Genomic DNA, 16,632 nt, shown 5'->3' on the forward strand with positions numbered 1-16,632 from the left:
GTCTGTATCTAACATGGCAGCAATGTTTTTTTAATCTGTCCATTCAGTGTGAGCTGCCTTTAGAGGCGAGATGAGAGGGTGTTGTGTCAAGATGGAGCCCTGCTTCTTTGATCATCTCTTCTTTCAAAAGCGCCTCGCTCTGGGGGGAGAAATTAAAGGGAGAAAACAAAAAGTTGTCAAATTGCAGTTGACGCAGACATAATTTTCATACATTATAGACATAATGTTTAAAAGATATCAGGTATCCAACACAAACTCAGGCATAATGTGTCATAAGCATATCGGCCTTTTTCCTGTTTAAATCCTTTGATTTATCATCAGTGCGTAGCTCATTTATAGCATCTCAACACTTGATTTATTGATTACAAGCTAGGATTGATAAGTGGGTGCATTGATGAGGACCAGCAGGCAGAAAGATATTGGCTGCGTGCTGACAATAATATGACAAGATCAATATAATTCTCATGCATGTACTGTAAATATGAAAATGACAGCTAGATCTGGCTAGCTTAGCTTAGCATAGTGAGTTTTGTGGGTTTAGCATCATAATTAGCTAATGCACAGACTGCTGTTTGTGTCCTTATCTAAGAAAAATGTCAAAGTACTTCTTAAGATGATGCATTAGGTATTGAAATATCTTTTTTTATCTGAAATAAAAAGTCCACAACATTTTAAGAAGTTGTTTTTCAGAGACACCTTCCTTAGCCTCAGTGAGATGATCCTAAAGTTCATTAAAACCACGGTCAGAAAAGGTTCAGACAGGAGCATTTAAAAAGTACAGGCATGTAAAAACGTGTGTTAAAAAAAGAAACAGTGAACTATGATCCTACAATCCATCCCACACTTTCTTCTCTTCATTCAAGGACGTTCAGGAAACACAATTTTACCACTATATCAGCGAGTTCACAGGTAAGTCCTTGCTCCATAGCAGCATTGTCGCGATGAATGGTGCAAACAGTGAATGATAAAAACCACTCTTGGGCACTCATTTCGGTTTTAGCTGGCATTAGTTCAGATTAAGGCAACATGGTAACCCTAATTTATCTTTATTTGAAGCCTTTTAAGGTCCTGAATTAGGCTTTTTGGGAAATATGGATGGGGCCACATTTACATGCACCACAATAGACAGGAACATCACAGTCAATCATGTCTACAAATGTTGGAAACAAAATTACTGGGCTGTGTTAAAACAGAAGTTAATGGTTGGGCTGATTTTTATTAAGGACTGTGCACTCTCATTTGAATAATGGTCTTTCCAACAATGTTTTTTCTTTTCAGTACTTGACCCAGGAAGGAAATAAATGTGATTCCGCTTTAACACCCCCATTAATATTCAAGTGGCTTTAATACTCCAGGTTTATTTCTGACACACCATAATTAGCACAGCAGTCTGGCGCTAGTTTATGATAAATCATGTTCTGATTGTGCATTTGGGTGCTGGTGGAAAATTTTCATTACAAAATAAAACGCATGGCCATTGTGTGCAGAGACTATACCTGACAGATCGTATTTAAAAAAACATAACAAAACCCAATTTTGTTAAATACGCAATTATTTTTAATCGTTGTGTCGTTTGAGGTCGATTCACCGTAACGCAAAAAATCTGCTTTGGCTCCAAGTCAGTGGTCAATTTAACCTTCAGCTACGTCCATCTGCTGCTGATAGGAGCTTTATTAAATTTCTTTAAGTCCTCTTGAGTGGATTGTTTCCGTTTTGAGTTTTGGTTCCAGAAAGAAAAGTAGGACTTGTTAATGAATAAAGCACCAGATGCAAATTAAAGGCAAGAGAAATGAGGAGAAATGAAGGTCATTAGCTCGACCTCATAGAGTAGCAAAACTGGCACATTGTTCTGGCTTTGCAAACTATATCTCCTGGCGTTGGAGATGTAACTGATCAGGGAGCAGCTGGTGTTGAGGACACGTAGGTGTTGACGGAGGTAGATCGAGAACCAATTCCAGGTAAGAGTCGAATCCAAAGTGTCCATATCGTTGGACTCAGATGTTTCTAACCCTATCAAGTCCTTTAATCAAGAACTCTCTGTTTTTCTCTGACGTCAAAAGGACACGATCCAACGCGTGGCACAACAACAACAACATGTCCTGGAACATCTTTTTACGCAACATGGGCTCAATTCCCAGAGTACAGTCCAACACTGGGCCCCACCAAGGTTAAACATGCTCAGTTATCATGAGGCTAAGTTATATTGATGCCTACTTTTCTCAAATACACTGAAAAACTGAGGAATAGTTCTGGGACTCAGCAAAGAATCACACTGAACTGATAAAAAAGCACCGGTGTCAATAAAATCTCATCATTCCTCCACGATCGTGACAACCACAGTCAACAACGGTCCCTCGAGGACGTGGATTCATATTGGACCTGATGGACCATAAGAAGTTTGAGATCTGTTCCCAAATACACCCCCCCTCCTCTCCTCCAACAGCGTCCCGGGGGGCTACGTTTAGATAACATTAGCCTTTCAGAATCTGGATAGCTCACTTCGACCAGTTACGTAAAACCACCCATGGTCCCCACGCATGCCCTCTGGAGTCGCTACCCAAAAATAGTTGCTCAAGTGAAAAAAAAATACACATCAACTCTGAGGACAAATATCCGCAGAGTAGTGTTTGGAGGGAGAAACAAAAATGATTTTTATCTTTAATCTTTAAAAACAGTTATTTGGTCTGTGGCTGAAATAACTGTGGTGAGTCGCAAAAATGTTCCAGGAACTAGAAGAGCTATGATCTTGGAAAACACAAACATGAAAAAAAAAACATAAACTGTTTATATGTAAAATTAGGAAATGAAAACAAACATTAGGATTTATTTCGATCAGGATTTAATACCAGATTGTGGCAGTTTGGTGCATCTGTGTGTTTTATGTCGTCTCCTGAAGAGGGAGGAGGAGGGATAAAGGGAGAGAGTGGGAGGGAGAGGAAGAGGAGACGATGCAGTAGATGATGAATCCCCCTCTGGACTGCATCCTTTCCGGCTGAGTGCGTCCAGTGGGCCAGAGCCAGGTCCTGGAATCTAGCTAATGAGACGCGTCCCCCCGGAGGGGCTCGGCGGCGTCCTATTGGCCGAGAGGCTGGCGGCAGCTGAGACGATTGGCCGATCGGGTCCTGAGCGAGCAGCTGTCTGAGCGTGTTGCAAATCAAAGTCACAGTATTCATATCCAGCATGGCACGCAGCGAAGAAGCTAAATGAGCAGAGTGAAATCTATACTCAAACTAACATTTTGCTAAAATTACAAAAAAAAAGCTACAGGTCGATGCCGTCGCTGCTGCAGTCGTGTCTTATTTACGTTAAACATATATTTGACCCAATAGATGATGGATCGTCACGCGACAGGGGGGATGCGCCTCAGGCTGAACCCGTATTTTCCTTTAACACATCTTAAACATTTACATTTTTATTCATCCTGTATATAAAACGTTTCATACAGCGCCTTTAACTCTCTAGCTTATTGTATTTGATCTTTTCTGTGCGTTTAGCTTTCCCTCTTTCGTACGACAGAATGAGTCGTGATGCCTCCACATAAAGACTCATCTTTCAGGGCTGTAATTCACTCTTTTGTCAAGGTCCCATTGAAGAGAGACGCATCAAGACATCACATCATCCAGATATGATTGCTAACTTCTATTCGCTGTAAAAAAAAAAAAAAAAAAAGTATATATACATAAAGATTTTATGTATTCAGTGAGATATCAGAGCCGGGGCCTTGACAATAAAGACTACACGCTGTGAATCTTGCAGCATGAATAAAATATTGTATTTTTTACTATGTGAAAAATGGCAGGTCCACTCATCTGGAACGTCCTACAAATATTTTTAGTTGCACTTTGACTCGGATGACTCGTCCTAAACATGATGTGGACGCTCCGAACCGTCATCTCCAGCCTCGATGACCCATTTTTGAAACTCTTCTGCATTATGTGGAGTTTAGCTTCAATACACTTTTTTTTTTTTTTAGTATTTCATCGCCAAGAGCACAAGACGAGTTAAAGTCTGCACTTGTCCACTGTGGTCCAACAAAGGACGCGTCAAACCTGCTGCTTCTTCTCCACCATCTTTGACATCTTCCCTCTCCCCCGTCTCCGTGTCCTCGGAGCTGCGAGGGACCGAGTTCAGCTGGAGGTCAGGACGCAGGGAAGAGCGGATGACGAACATTATCTGATCGCAGAGCGAGGGCCCCCTCTGATCAGCTCATGGTGGCAGATGCCTAAAGGCTGAGGGAAAAGAGAGCAGGAGGAGGAGGAGGAGGAGGAGGAGGAGGAAGAGGGTAACCGAGAGGGAAATAAAAGGGAAAATCGAAGCCATGACTTTGGGCCTGGGAGGGGAGGAATGAGGGACGGAGAAAAGGCCACACACTAATCGTATAAAAGAGTCGGTTGGATTTCTTTGCAAACATTTTGCATCATGAGTTTGTTTTGCGTCATTTTTTGGTCATTTAATCCACTTTAAAAACGAGAAATGTTTACAAAATAAGCTCAGGCCCAGGAGCTCTCTCTGGCCCCACGAGACCCCTCACTCATCCATCCATGGTAGAAAAGATAAAATAAAAAGGGGGTGGAAGATGAAAAACACTGATGCAGCGGAGGGTGAGATGTACGTACAGATCTCTGAGAGACAGAGAGCTGCTGCGTATTTAATCCGCACAGTCATTGAGTGCATCACTCGCTCACATCTATTACAACTCCTGTCAGCTCCTCTCGCCCTTCTCCTCCCACGCCCTCCCCCTCTCCCCCTCTCTCTCTTTCTACTCTGTTTCATAGTTTGTCAATCTGCATCACTTCACGCGCTCCGTTCCCTTTTTTTCCTCCTTTAATTGTGCCCTCGTCCAGGCGGACGTCCGTAGGAGTCACCGCGTGCCGTGGGATTTGTCTAATTAATCGATGTTGGATCACGTAGTAGTAACAGATGTGTCCATCGTCTGAATGCCCAGCAGCGGCGGGAGGTCAAAAGTTCACCGAGGACGGGCTCCCTCTAGTGGCGGACGCGGCCTCTGTGCACCGTGTCCTCGCTTTACTCCGCTCATTACTCAATGCATACGGATGTATACAGAGAGGAGGCACAGATGCATGAAGGCGAGCCCCGCGGGCAATGTTTATTTTGGTGTGTTTGCATCACGCCTCTCGGTTTTGTCCATGTATTCTTCCTCTTCTTGTTCTTCCCTGCTCTATACGCCGCATACGCCTAATCCTTGCAGATCCTTGGACGACCCGTTCACCTTATGTGAGCTGCATTATATAAGACTGAGAGGAGAGGGAGGGGAGGGGAAAAAAAGAGAAAAAGATTTGTATGACAGACTAACAGGGAATTACATGGCCGTACAAACTTATTACACACATGCACACACACACACACACACACTCGCACGCACGCACAGTTTTATGTCAACTGCTGCGATGGAACAACAACAAATTTCTGACCTGATCTGAACTCTTTACTCCTTAATCTCTCTGGAAAATAAAACGTCCACAGTACAACGTGTCTTCATTTATTGCAGGATGGACTTAGCTCCATACATCCTGAGGTACACACGCAAACACACACACACACACGGAAACACACGCACACACATGCACGCCAAGCGCTCCCTCAGGCCGCTGTAGAATATCTTATTGGGAAACACTAGTTAATATTCTAGTTGAAAACACATTGACACCACTCATCAGAGCGCCGTCTGACACCTCGTAACACCTTGAAAACGGTTTCCTTCACCTTTCCTGCGGGATCGTACGGGAGGAGCAGTTGTTCCATTTCGGCTTTATCTCAATTACCCCCATGAAAGTTTGATGTGCTGGCAGAGAGCGGGAGCGGGAGCCGCGGCTCCTGGTGGAGGTGAGGATGAGATGAAAGATTAATTGTGTATATATAATGAAGTCGGTCCGGGGAACTGTTTTTCTCCTGCTTAGGGTCAAATGTGCGTTTTGTGTGTACATGAGTGTGTGTGTGTGTGTGTGTGTGTACCAGTTGAAAGGTTGTATCTACAGCGGATTATTATTATTGCTGCGGTTGCTGTGGTAAGAGGTTTAGGACAATATTAAGATGTTTCTTGTCTGTTACAATAATCATAACGCTGTTCACTTAAACGACACTAACTGCTGGAAAACGAACGCTGCTCTTCTGTCCCATACATCTCCCATTTTGTTGACAGATCCCTCCAACACAACCTCATCCTGATGTGATGTGGTAACTATGCTACATTTTTACCTTAATTAAACACAAATATGCACGTCGTAGCATCATATATGATATATAACGTTCTCGCCGGCTTCATTGTAAACAAATGCACATGGCCAGGAGGAGGGTTAGTAAAAGAGAGGAAAAGCAACTGGTATTACATAGTGTCTCTTTAAACTACATCATCAGATCTGTTCCTCTGCTGCTGTTATAATTATTACAGCTGCTGGAAGATGCAACTATCGGTCATAATAAACTGCTGCACCAACGACCTATGAGCTCCTCACCAGAGACGTACAGTACTGTTGATACGTACAAGACGTGTATATGTTTGTACGTCCCATTCTCATCGACATCGAGCTTCTTTAACTTTGGCACAAACTTTCACTTGGACTGAACGATCATTTGATGAGAGTTTGGCGCTCAAAAAGTCAAAGGTTAAGGTCACACAGAAGCTTCGTAGATGCTATTTTTCCCAAACAGACTTGAAATTTCTTTAAATTTAGATCAAATGTTCACAGACTGTCAAAGGTCAAGAACAATGTGACAGGAAAAGCAAAAAGAGGAGACCGCACACATCAGCTCCCTTCTGTGTAGATTTTATTAGCACATCAATAATAAATATTGATGTGCTAATAAAATCTACACAGAAGGGAGCTGATGTGTGCGGTCTCCTCTTTTTGCTTTTCCTGTCCACATTTTTTGAGGCCAGCACCTATTGAACTGGATGTGCGCGACCGTGTCTACTCAAGAACAATGTGACGTCACAAAGCACGACTATTTCAAAAATCCTTCTAGAGAAACCTTTTAACTTTGGCATGAATGACCTGAAAGATGAGCTGCTTACTCTTTGGTGGTCAAAGGTCACAGAGCAACTTTTTAGCTGTAACAGTTTCACACAAATGGTTCAAATAGATACCACTCTGACTCTGCATAAAAACAGGGATTTAACCTGAAACTAGTCTGAGTGTTGGAGGCAATGTGAGTATAAAATAAAATGAATCTATTGTAAAACATGAAATAATCTTGATGACCTGGCCAATCTCCTCACTTCTTAAAAAAAATCTTCGCAGCTGGACTAAACTTTAAAAAAAAAAAAAGGCTTCATAAGTTGAGGATGTTCTGCTGTGCTTGACCAGTGCAAACACCGACTGCATTATTCAACAATCACAAGTTGGCAGGCACAGATGGTGAACGAACTGAACCGCAGCTCTGAGTCTCATCGCACTGAGCTGAACCTGAATCCAACACCGCAAACATCCAACAACCCGACACACACAACCTCCACCGTGAGGCCAAAACACTGCAGACTGTTTGATAACAATGCAGAAACAAGACCTGATATGATGAGCTGTTTAACATTTCTCCTAAACATGGAGAACCGGTTGTATCTGCAGAGAAGTAAAGGATGCGTTCAGGTGCGTTGTTGCTGCTGTAAGATTGTGGCGCTTTTCATTTGCACCAGACTTTTACTTTATTAATGGAAAGTAACTTTAACTTCTCAAAACACCAGGAGGCTTTTTTTTCTACAATATCTAACTGTACACAGTTCATGACTTGTGCGTTACACTTTTCCAATTAGGACTGAAGCTGTTCTGCAGGCAAATCAGTGACCTTAATACTCATGAGCTGCTTAGTATTCATATATTGTTTGGATGTTTCAATTACTCTCTTCACCCTGAGATTTAATGTAAATGATATTCAAATATTCCAACGGAAACTCTGACTTAACGCGGCCTACACAAATATGGGCAAACGAGGATTTAAGACTGTTTTCTACTTTTGAAAAGATGCAGTGGAGTTTGGTTTGTGGTGTGTGTGTGTGTCCGGGTCACGGCCACGGTCAGGAAGGTAAAAAAAAAAGTAATGTTTAGCTCATCTAGTGGAGCGACCTCATGGTTAATGAAAGGATCATGTAATGTCAGATTACTGCTTTAATCTTTGCAGCGGCGCAGGTCCTCGCTTCAAGATGTTGCTCCCCGACATGAGCTCAAAGGAAATAAAAACAAATCCCTGACCCACAGAGTTTAAATTGAAAGGCACATGTGGCCCGTCCTGTATTTTGAGGCTTCTCTCGCAGGCTGACGGGTGGGAGGATGTAATTGGCTCAGTAGCAGAGACGATGGTTGTTTTGTCTCCTCGTGTGCGCTCGTTGCAGTCAGAGCTGACGGAGCGGGGGCCGGCCTGACAGGACAGGACACGCTCAGGGTACACGCTCCGTTATCCCACCGCTAACCACATGAGATCAGCATTTTGAATGAAGAACGTTTTCAGAGTTCAGCTGAATTTTGTTCAGCCACAAAAAAGCAGAGACACAAAAACAACTATTTTAGATGCAGCGATGAAAAAAAAAGATTTATAGTTCTAGTTCTCGATTAGAAATAATGTGTTTTAATACTTTGGAGCTCATTTTATCATAGTGTACTATGTGTATGTATGGTGTATTACTGTATATCTCAATAACACCATGAGGGGACTTCTTTAAATTTGGATTAAACATTCACTTGAACTCAAAGGTGAACTGATTATATTTTGCTGGTCAAAGGTCAAAAGGTCAAAGTCACAGTGACCTCACAAAACACTGCAAATATAGACAAAAAAAAATACTCTTTAAGATGCAGTGACCATGAAAAACCAACTTTATTTTAATTTCAAAATGTTGGTTCTAGATGAGAAATCATGTGTTTTATTACTTTTGTGCGTATTGTTTTGCTTTGAAGGAGCTGTTTGTGCTGTTTTGTCATTTATAGAATAACAGTCTCAATTTTGCCAGGACTTTCTCAAAGAGCCAAAGTCAGAAAAAAACAACATAAAAATAGCTGATCAGCTGTTTATAGCCACAGTGCAGCCTGAGGTCATTGTTTAAGTCACCACACCACAACAGGTGAGTGCTCGGTACCAAAGGGTACAAGTGGTACATGACAACGACAAAAAAAAGTGTTTGTCAGCCACAAAAACAACGTCACAAGTGACACAACAAAAAGGAAGTTGCTGTGCGCACACAGCTCGAGCAGCTGTATGTGTGTATGTGTGTGTGTACGTACAGCGTCAGAGCCTGCAGCCTGCATGTCGTCGCCCATGGAGAGCATGCACAAGTGCGCCCTTGCGGTGAGCGTAGCGCCGCTGTGACTCAGGTCGCGCCCGGAGCCACTAATGCATACATGCATCCCTGTCTGTCAAATCCGATCTGCAGCTGGTTCAGCCGTGTGTGTGTGTGTGTGAGTCACACTGAGCAGGTTGGGACATTTTATTCATATGTAAACTACACAAGAGCTGCAGTGTCCTCTGTTTAATTCAATACACACAAACAGATCTCGGGTCAGTTCCTGTGTGGGCTGAGAGTCGTTTCTCACCTGTTGCTTGTTAAAGATGCAGACAACTGTTGAACGGTCACTACACTCAAAACATACATACAGTTTGCACCGTATAGCTTCAATATACAGTGTGTATGTGTGTGTGTGTGTGTGTGTGTGTGTGTGCTGCCACTGCTGCTGCAAATCCCCCAGAGCTCGTGAGCCAAGTCAAATTGCCCAACCACTGCGAGTAAGTCGGCCCGCGTCATAAAAAATGCACACGGTGGCATATGGTGTGCCAGGCTTCGTTAGAGGCGATATAGCTGCAGCCCATACACTCATAAATCCATATCCATTACTGCTGTTTCTCTTCTTCTACGTTTTTTTTCTTTTTTTTTTTAAAGGCAGAGGTCAATAGTTCACATCCCATCACACAGGAGAAGCCCCTTCAACATCTGCTTCTGTTGTCATGGCAACAGCCTGCTGCTGCCACTGCTGCTGCCTGAACAGATGGAAAGGGACGCAAGAAGAGCAAGTGTTCATTATCACTATTATTGTTGTTATTATTGTTATTATTATTATGAATAAAATCACAGCCGCCGGTGCATTAAAACTGCTCTGCAATAGAAAAGAACAGAGTTTTGTAATGTTGTGAAATCTGAACATTTACCGCCTCCTCCTGCACATTTTTACTGTGAAAATACTTCATACAGCTGTATCCATGGATACTGTTGAGTTCTGACCACTGCTATTATGGGATGTTGAATGATTTGTGCCTGAGAATAATCTCTAAAATGTAAACAAACACATCTGGACCTGTTTAGCCTCCAAATCATGAACATGTATTTGCGATTTATTAGTTACCGAGTTAAATACAAATCTTTTAAACAAAACAAGTGATTCTACTTTACATAAAATACTGTACAGTATACAGTATTATCCTCCACAATACTACCATATAATGATGTAATTGAAGCTTGTTTGGCTTCTGATATCGTCCACATGTATGTTATTTATGTATTGTAACAAAGAGGCAGCATTAATGAAGAATAAGAAACTCTGGGTTCAGATGTTAAAACACTAAGAGATTCATGCAACTGGTGAGCGAGTTGTTTAACTGTGCATGCAGAAGGACGTAGTAAACCAGGGGCCCTGAGCACGAAGCGGTGAGAGAGAAGATGTTGCATCAATTTTAAATGGAACTTCAAAGTGTGTTTTTTGTTTTCGACAACCTTGACCTCCATTCAAACCTCGCACCCCGATGACGTCTGAGAAATAAAAAAAATATTTTAAAAAAAGAAGGGGGGAAAAAACATTTAGGGAAAATATTTACTCAGTCATGAACTTAATGTGACCTAATTATGTTTGTATTCTGCCTCAACGCGTATTAACCTTCGTTTAACCGCTTCACTGTGAGGCACACACTCACCTCGTGGCTGTTTTAAAGACACACACACACACATACACACACACTAATGCAGCCACTGGGATGACTGTTTAATTAAAGAAATATCCAATGGTCATGAAATGTGAAAAAGTACAATAGAGGGGATTTAATAACCACTCAGCTGTGGCCCTGATGTGACTATTGCGAGAAAAATATTGTTTCTTTAATAGAAAATTAGACATAAAATCAATAAGTTGATCAGAATTAGTTTAATATTTGAGTTCTATTGTCATAATAATAATAATTATTATTATTTCAGCCTGTGTTCAAACACCTCTCCTGTGGACGAGTTTGAAAAGAAACATTAGCATATCTCCACTGGCAAATAAATTGAGCTATTACACAAATTAATACTTAAATTAGCTGTTTGCGAAACAAACGGAGATCACATCTGAAATTAATTTCCCCGAGTCTGTTTTCAAATTAACAAGAGGGTTAATGTGGGACTATTAGAAAAATTTCTTCTCCTTTTTTTTTTGCCATCACATTAATTTAATTTCACTTTTTTTTAATCACACGCGCTGAAGCTGGGAATAATAACAATAATAAAGATGATGATAATAAAAAAGGCGGCAATTAAAGCGTACTCGTTTGTGCTTCTGACTGCGTGATGAATTATTCATGAAATCAGAGTTAACAAGAAGGAGAATGAAGGGATCAGCTTGCCCACTGAGGAGGGATTGGTTTAAAGACAGGACACACTGCAGCCTTTTCTTAGAGGACACACACACACACAAGCCATCTGCTGCTCATACACTGACTGGATACTACTGCGCAAATAAGGTAAAATTTACTCTACTATTTACTAGTATATTGTATATTGTATACTATATACTGCTATTATAACAATTCTATCTATTTTTTATTCATTATTTATTGAATATCACACTTTTAGAGATGTGTTTTGTCAGAATTGCAGTGTTTTTTTATACATACACAACTTTAATTTTTAGAAAATTACAATTTAAAAGTGTCTTATGTTTACAATTTTTACCTTAATCCCATTATTTAAAAGAAGTACTTGTTAAATTGTAAAATTCAATTCAATTTCAATTCATATATTTCATCGCATGCTACACTTTGTTAATATTTTATTAATTACTGAAATATTCAGAGCGTTTTAGAGCCTATTTAGTCGAGAGGGATTTGACCGATGGATGCTTCATGAAAAGGGTTAAAGTTAAAGATGTTTTTAAATGACTTAAATGTATTATTTTGCCTCTATCATTCACCGTCCTGATTATAGACATAGGGAAAAGACAGAAACTGTTGACAACTCCCTCCACATGAGGTGGGGTGGGGGGGAGGAGGATCTTCCCTGAAAGCGGCGGAGCCCAGGACCCAGAAGCCTCAGCGTGGCTGGGTCCCAGCGCGCGGTGCATTCACAGTTCACAGGCATCTCGACCTAAATGCGATGTGACGGGAGAACCTTTACTGCAACAAACGGGAATATAGTATCAGGGAAGGCTGACCGAGCTGTGAACTGGGGCCCTAACACGGAGCAAATTAACATCAGCAAAAAATAGCTCTGCGTTTTTCAGATCGCTTATGTGCCAGGCAGCAAATGCATCAAGCGCTGTCAGGTCGTTTCAGCTCGCAGATGTTTAACAGAACCGGCCAATGTTGAGGTTGAAGTGGGGGGGTGGGGAGGAGGGTCCTACTCTTCCTTAGGCCGGGGCACCGTCCTCGAACTCTGACCACCGAGCTGGACCAGCTCCTGAGGTGCTGATGCTGCTGCTGCTGCTGCTTCGTGTCCTGCGGGCAGAGCGTCCCCAGGGCCGGAGCTGTCTCCGTCCCCACTACAGTCCATCATGAGATCTCTTTCCTGAAGTCTTTGGCTGAGCAGAGTCGCTCTAATGATGCTATCTTCTTTTTGCCACTCTGCCCAGCCAGCTGAAAGCACAGAGGGGAGCAGGGGGTTTGGTTTTCAGGCCACTAAAGGGCTCCTCGCTGCATTCCTGCTCTGGCACACACACACACACACACACACACACACTCATTTATGGACGCTGGTCGTGCAAGGTCAACTAGTTGCAACCCCCCAATGACAGTGATGTACAGCTGTCAACTCTGAGCTGCTGTTTCTGACTGACAGCCAGTCCAGCAGAGAGCAGTGCACTGCCCCGCACTGGACTGGACTGGCCTGGACTGGTCTAGGTCAGATGACAGCTGTAGCAAACTGACAGATCTGCATCTTAACTGATTTAAAATAGATTTCGACGACAGGTTGAGGATGTTTAATGTGGTTTTAAATTCAGATGAAGCTCGCTGAGCGTCCAGGCAGATGAGATGACGCCCTTGAATATTGCAGAATTACATCAAGTGTGAGCTGAGATGTGCTGCTGGTGTGTATCTTGTAAAACCCGTTCTCCACTCTGCGCCCAAACACAACATTGAAAATTATAGGACTCGAAAAGCTGCCAAAAACCAACACGACTCCACAGTTAATCTTACGCAGAAAATAAATAAATAAATAAATAAATAAAAATACACGACCAGCCTCCAGCCGAGGGCAAGGCTGCTCCAAAACAGAAAAGAAAACAAAAAGAGAATAGAAAAGCTCTTGACAGGATCGAGGTCTGTGTCACACCTGGGCTCCTCTTGTTCCTGCTGTTTCCTTTCAGAGTCATGAGTGTCATACGTTGACGTTACACACACACACACACACACACACACACACACACACACACACACACACACATACATATGACGGTCACAATGACAGTTTCCACACAAATTCTGCACCCTGGAGAGGTGCTGGTGTTGTACGTCAGCCATTTAACAGTCTAAATAAAGTTTTGGTGTCATTGATTTCTTTTATTACAGCCTCCTGACTCAAGAGGAAGTGCAAGAGATTCCCTCTCTGTCTCTTTCTCTCTTTTATTCCCCTATCTTTATAATATTTCCATTTTTCTTTCTTCACCATCTGTTCTTTTCCATCCCTTTCCTCTCTGCTGCTCTCTCTTCCCTCCCTTCCAGCTTGACCCCGGTCTGATTTTGACTGAGCACTTCCAAGTGTGCAAACAGCTGGATATCTGAGCTGCAAACATTTACCTCCACTCCAGTGAGTGTGTTTTGGGTTTCACACTCGCTGCTGTGCAACAACTCTGAATTTAAATCCTGGTATTTCTAAGCCTTTCTCCCCCTCACCCACCCACCCACGCTTGCATCCACTCTGCCGTGGACGATTCGGTTTCAGTGGCTCTGCAGCACTCGTTCTGTTTTTAGTCTGGCGGGTTCAGTGCCAAAAATACCACAGGCGAAGAGTTAAATCACACCAAAGAGGAATAAACGTTTTTTTGTGGAAATAAACTGAAAACAGTGAAAGGGACATGCAGAGGAAGAAAAAAAGAAAAGAAGGGGGGGGTGATAAAGGTGTCGGCGCCTCTCCTCCCCCTCGCTGCTTCACAGCCCATTAGGTCAAAGCGGAGCAGGGAGCTCGGTTCTTAGCCTGGCGGTGTAATGTCGGAGAGGACGCGGCGAGGGGAAGGACCATGGAGGTTTTTAAAAGCCTGCGTTGTCGGCCGTGTGGGGGAGGTGACATGACATGTCCTCTCGCTGCCTCGGAGCATCACCGCACTGATATAAAAGCATGCAGCCCCTCAGCAGCTGCTGCTGAAGGGCGGAGCACGCACACACACACACACACATACATACATACACAGTCAGGAGGGCAAAGGTCTGCAACATCTGCCATATCACCCAGATGTGCTCAACTCAGCAACTTATTGACACACAACCAGCTTTAAAACAGTAAAAATACTCAATATAGAAAATCTGAAGGAATTTAAAGTAAAGTTCAGGGACAAAAACAGCTTTAACACCTGAGTTTAGTGTTTTCCCGCCTTTTTCCTCCGACCATATAATGAAAAACATGAAAGATCAGGCCTCTTACGCTGCTTCTGTAACTGTATTAACTTTCTTTCCTCTTGCCTCAAAGCAAATGTTTGTGCTCAGCTTTAAAAAGTGACGATCCGTTTGTTTACACTCAAACAAGATGATGCTAAAACAGCTCAACAACAACACAACATGACTAAGTACACCCCCCCCTTCGCTCTGCTGAGTCCTACACAGCTCACTGGAGGTCAGTGATGCTGCGTTTGAGGCGCTCAGGTCATTTTGAACAAGAAGAAACTAATCAGGTCAGCGCACAATATGGACTACACATTAAAATCTTAAAGAGGTGGAGTCTTGAGAAGTGTGGGTGTAAAATTGCAACAATACATTTTTTGTACTTGCAAAAACATCCAAATATCATCCAGTCACTTTTTAGGTCAATACAAATGATCAGCTGGAAACTAAGGTAACCCTTTAATTTACAGGCCGCTAATTACGTCATAATGTCAAGAATTTTTTTTCATTTAGGCAAAAGATTGCACATGCTTTTCATGCTTTGAATTTTTTGGGAAAGGCCAGAATTTTTCTCCACTGAGTCCTTGCAATTGACCAATATTTCTAGGCTACTTCTACGCAATCAATCGTTATTTCTTGGCTATTTCCCAACATTACTATGAAACTGACCGTTATTTCTAGACATTATGATGCAATTACTAGTTATTTCTAGGCTATTTAGACATTATGATGCAATTACTTGTTATTTCTTGGCTATTTCTAGACATTATGATGCAATTACTTGTTATTTCTTGGCTATTTCTTGCCATTGTCACGTAATTAGTGGCCTGTAAATTAAAGGGTTACCAAAACAAACAGTAAAATCAACTACAACAACATCAGTCTGTGAATATCCTCCATGACTCTGACTGTGACCTTGTAATGTGTGCGTATTCACACTGATGTCATTTCCATGTACGTGTTGTGATATGTTTCTCCCACACGTTCATACAGATGTTGCACCGTACATACTGCACCTCTGCATGTCTGCAGGGGGATTTAACACCGCTTTCAAAACTCTGAACTGCTGGTGTTTGAGACGATGGAGGAGAAGTAAGACAACAATGGCGCCTTCAGCCGCCCTCTCTTTGTCCTTTGCTTTTACGGAAACAGCCCTCTGAGGATCCGCTCTCAGATCTCTGCACATTAGCATCATCTGAGGTGAGAGGACACCTGTGAACCACAGGAGCCAGACTCTGGTGTGGGGTGTGATTTAACTCATGCCCAGGCTTCTTTTCACACTTTGATCGCAATTGCGAGGGCGACCCCGGGTCAAGCATCTGGGAGGTATACCTCACCCAGCTACGCACACGCAGGGGGGAGGAGGGAGGATGGGGGAAACCACTGAGCATGCTCACGGCCTAGTTTACGGGTCACGTCTTCCTCCTCCCCCCCGAGGGCGTTTGAACGCAAACAAAAACACATGAAGGAGGCCTACGCACTCAATGAAGACGGACAGATGTGAACGCATGAAGGCGCACATGTTCCACATCCAAACATTTACAAATGAGATTAAACGAGATCATATAAGGCAGAGCATGATATAATCCACATAGATCAACAGCACATCTGACAGTATCACAGCCATATGGCCTCGCGCCACATGTTGCAACTGATGTCAATGTATGTGTGACTACAGAGGAACGTGCAGCTGCGTGGACGTGTTAGAGAAACGTGTGGCGTATAACAACAGACACAAACATTCACACACTTACACACACAAGCATTAACTGTAAGAGCACATAATACACCCAACACAGCGGGTGTATCCATGCAGACTTGGCTGAAAATGCAGGAAGAGCCCAAACATGCCAG

The 16,632-nt window shown here is 42.7% G+C and overlaps 1 long non-coding RNA gene across 4 annotated transcripts in view; it reads right to left on the bottom strand.

Annotated features, from left to right (window-relative positions):
- Nucleotides 1–16,632, bottom strand: part of LOC146969094 (uncharacterized) — a 25,563-nt gene continuing 8,931 nt past the window's right edge. For all 4 annotated transcript variants that reach the window (XR_015034218.1, XR_015034219.1, XR_015034217.1 and 1 more), the window contains exon 3: nucleotides 1–139. This is a non-coding gene — a long non-coding RNA (uncharacterized LOC146969094). The remainder of the gene's footprint in view (nucleotides 140–16,632) is intronic.

Source organism: Trachurus japonicus, chromosome 18 (assembly GCF_045865225.1).
Source record: "Trachurus japonicus isolate A0001 chromosome 18, Traja_1.0".
In the NCBI taxonomy this organism is placed as follows: Eukaryota; Metazoa; Chordata; class Actinopteri; order Carangiformes; family Carangidae; genus Trachurus; species Trachurus japonicus.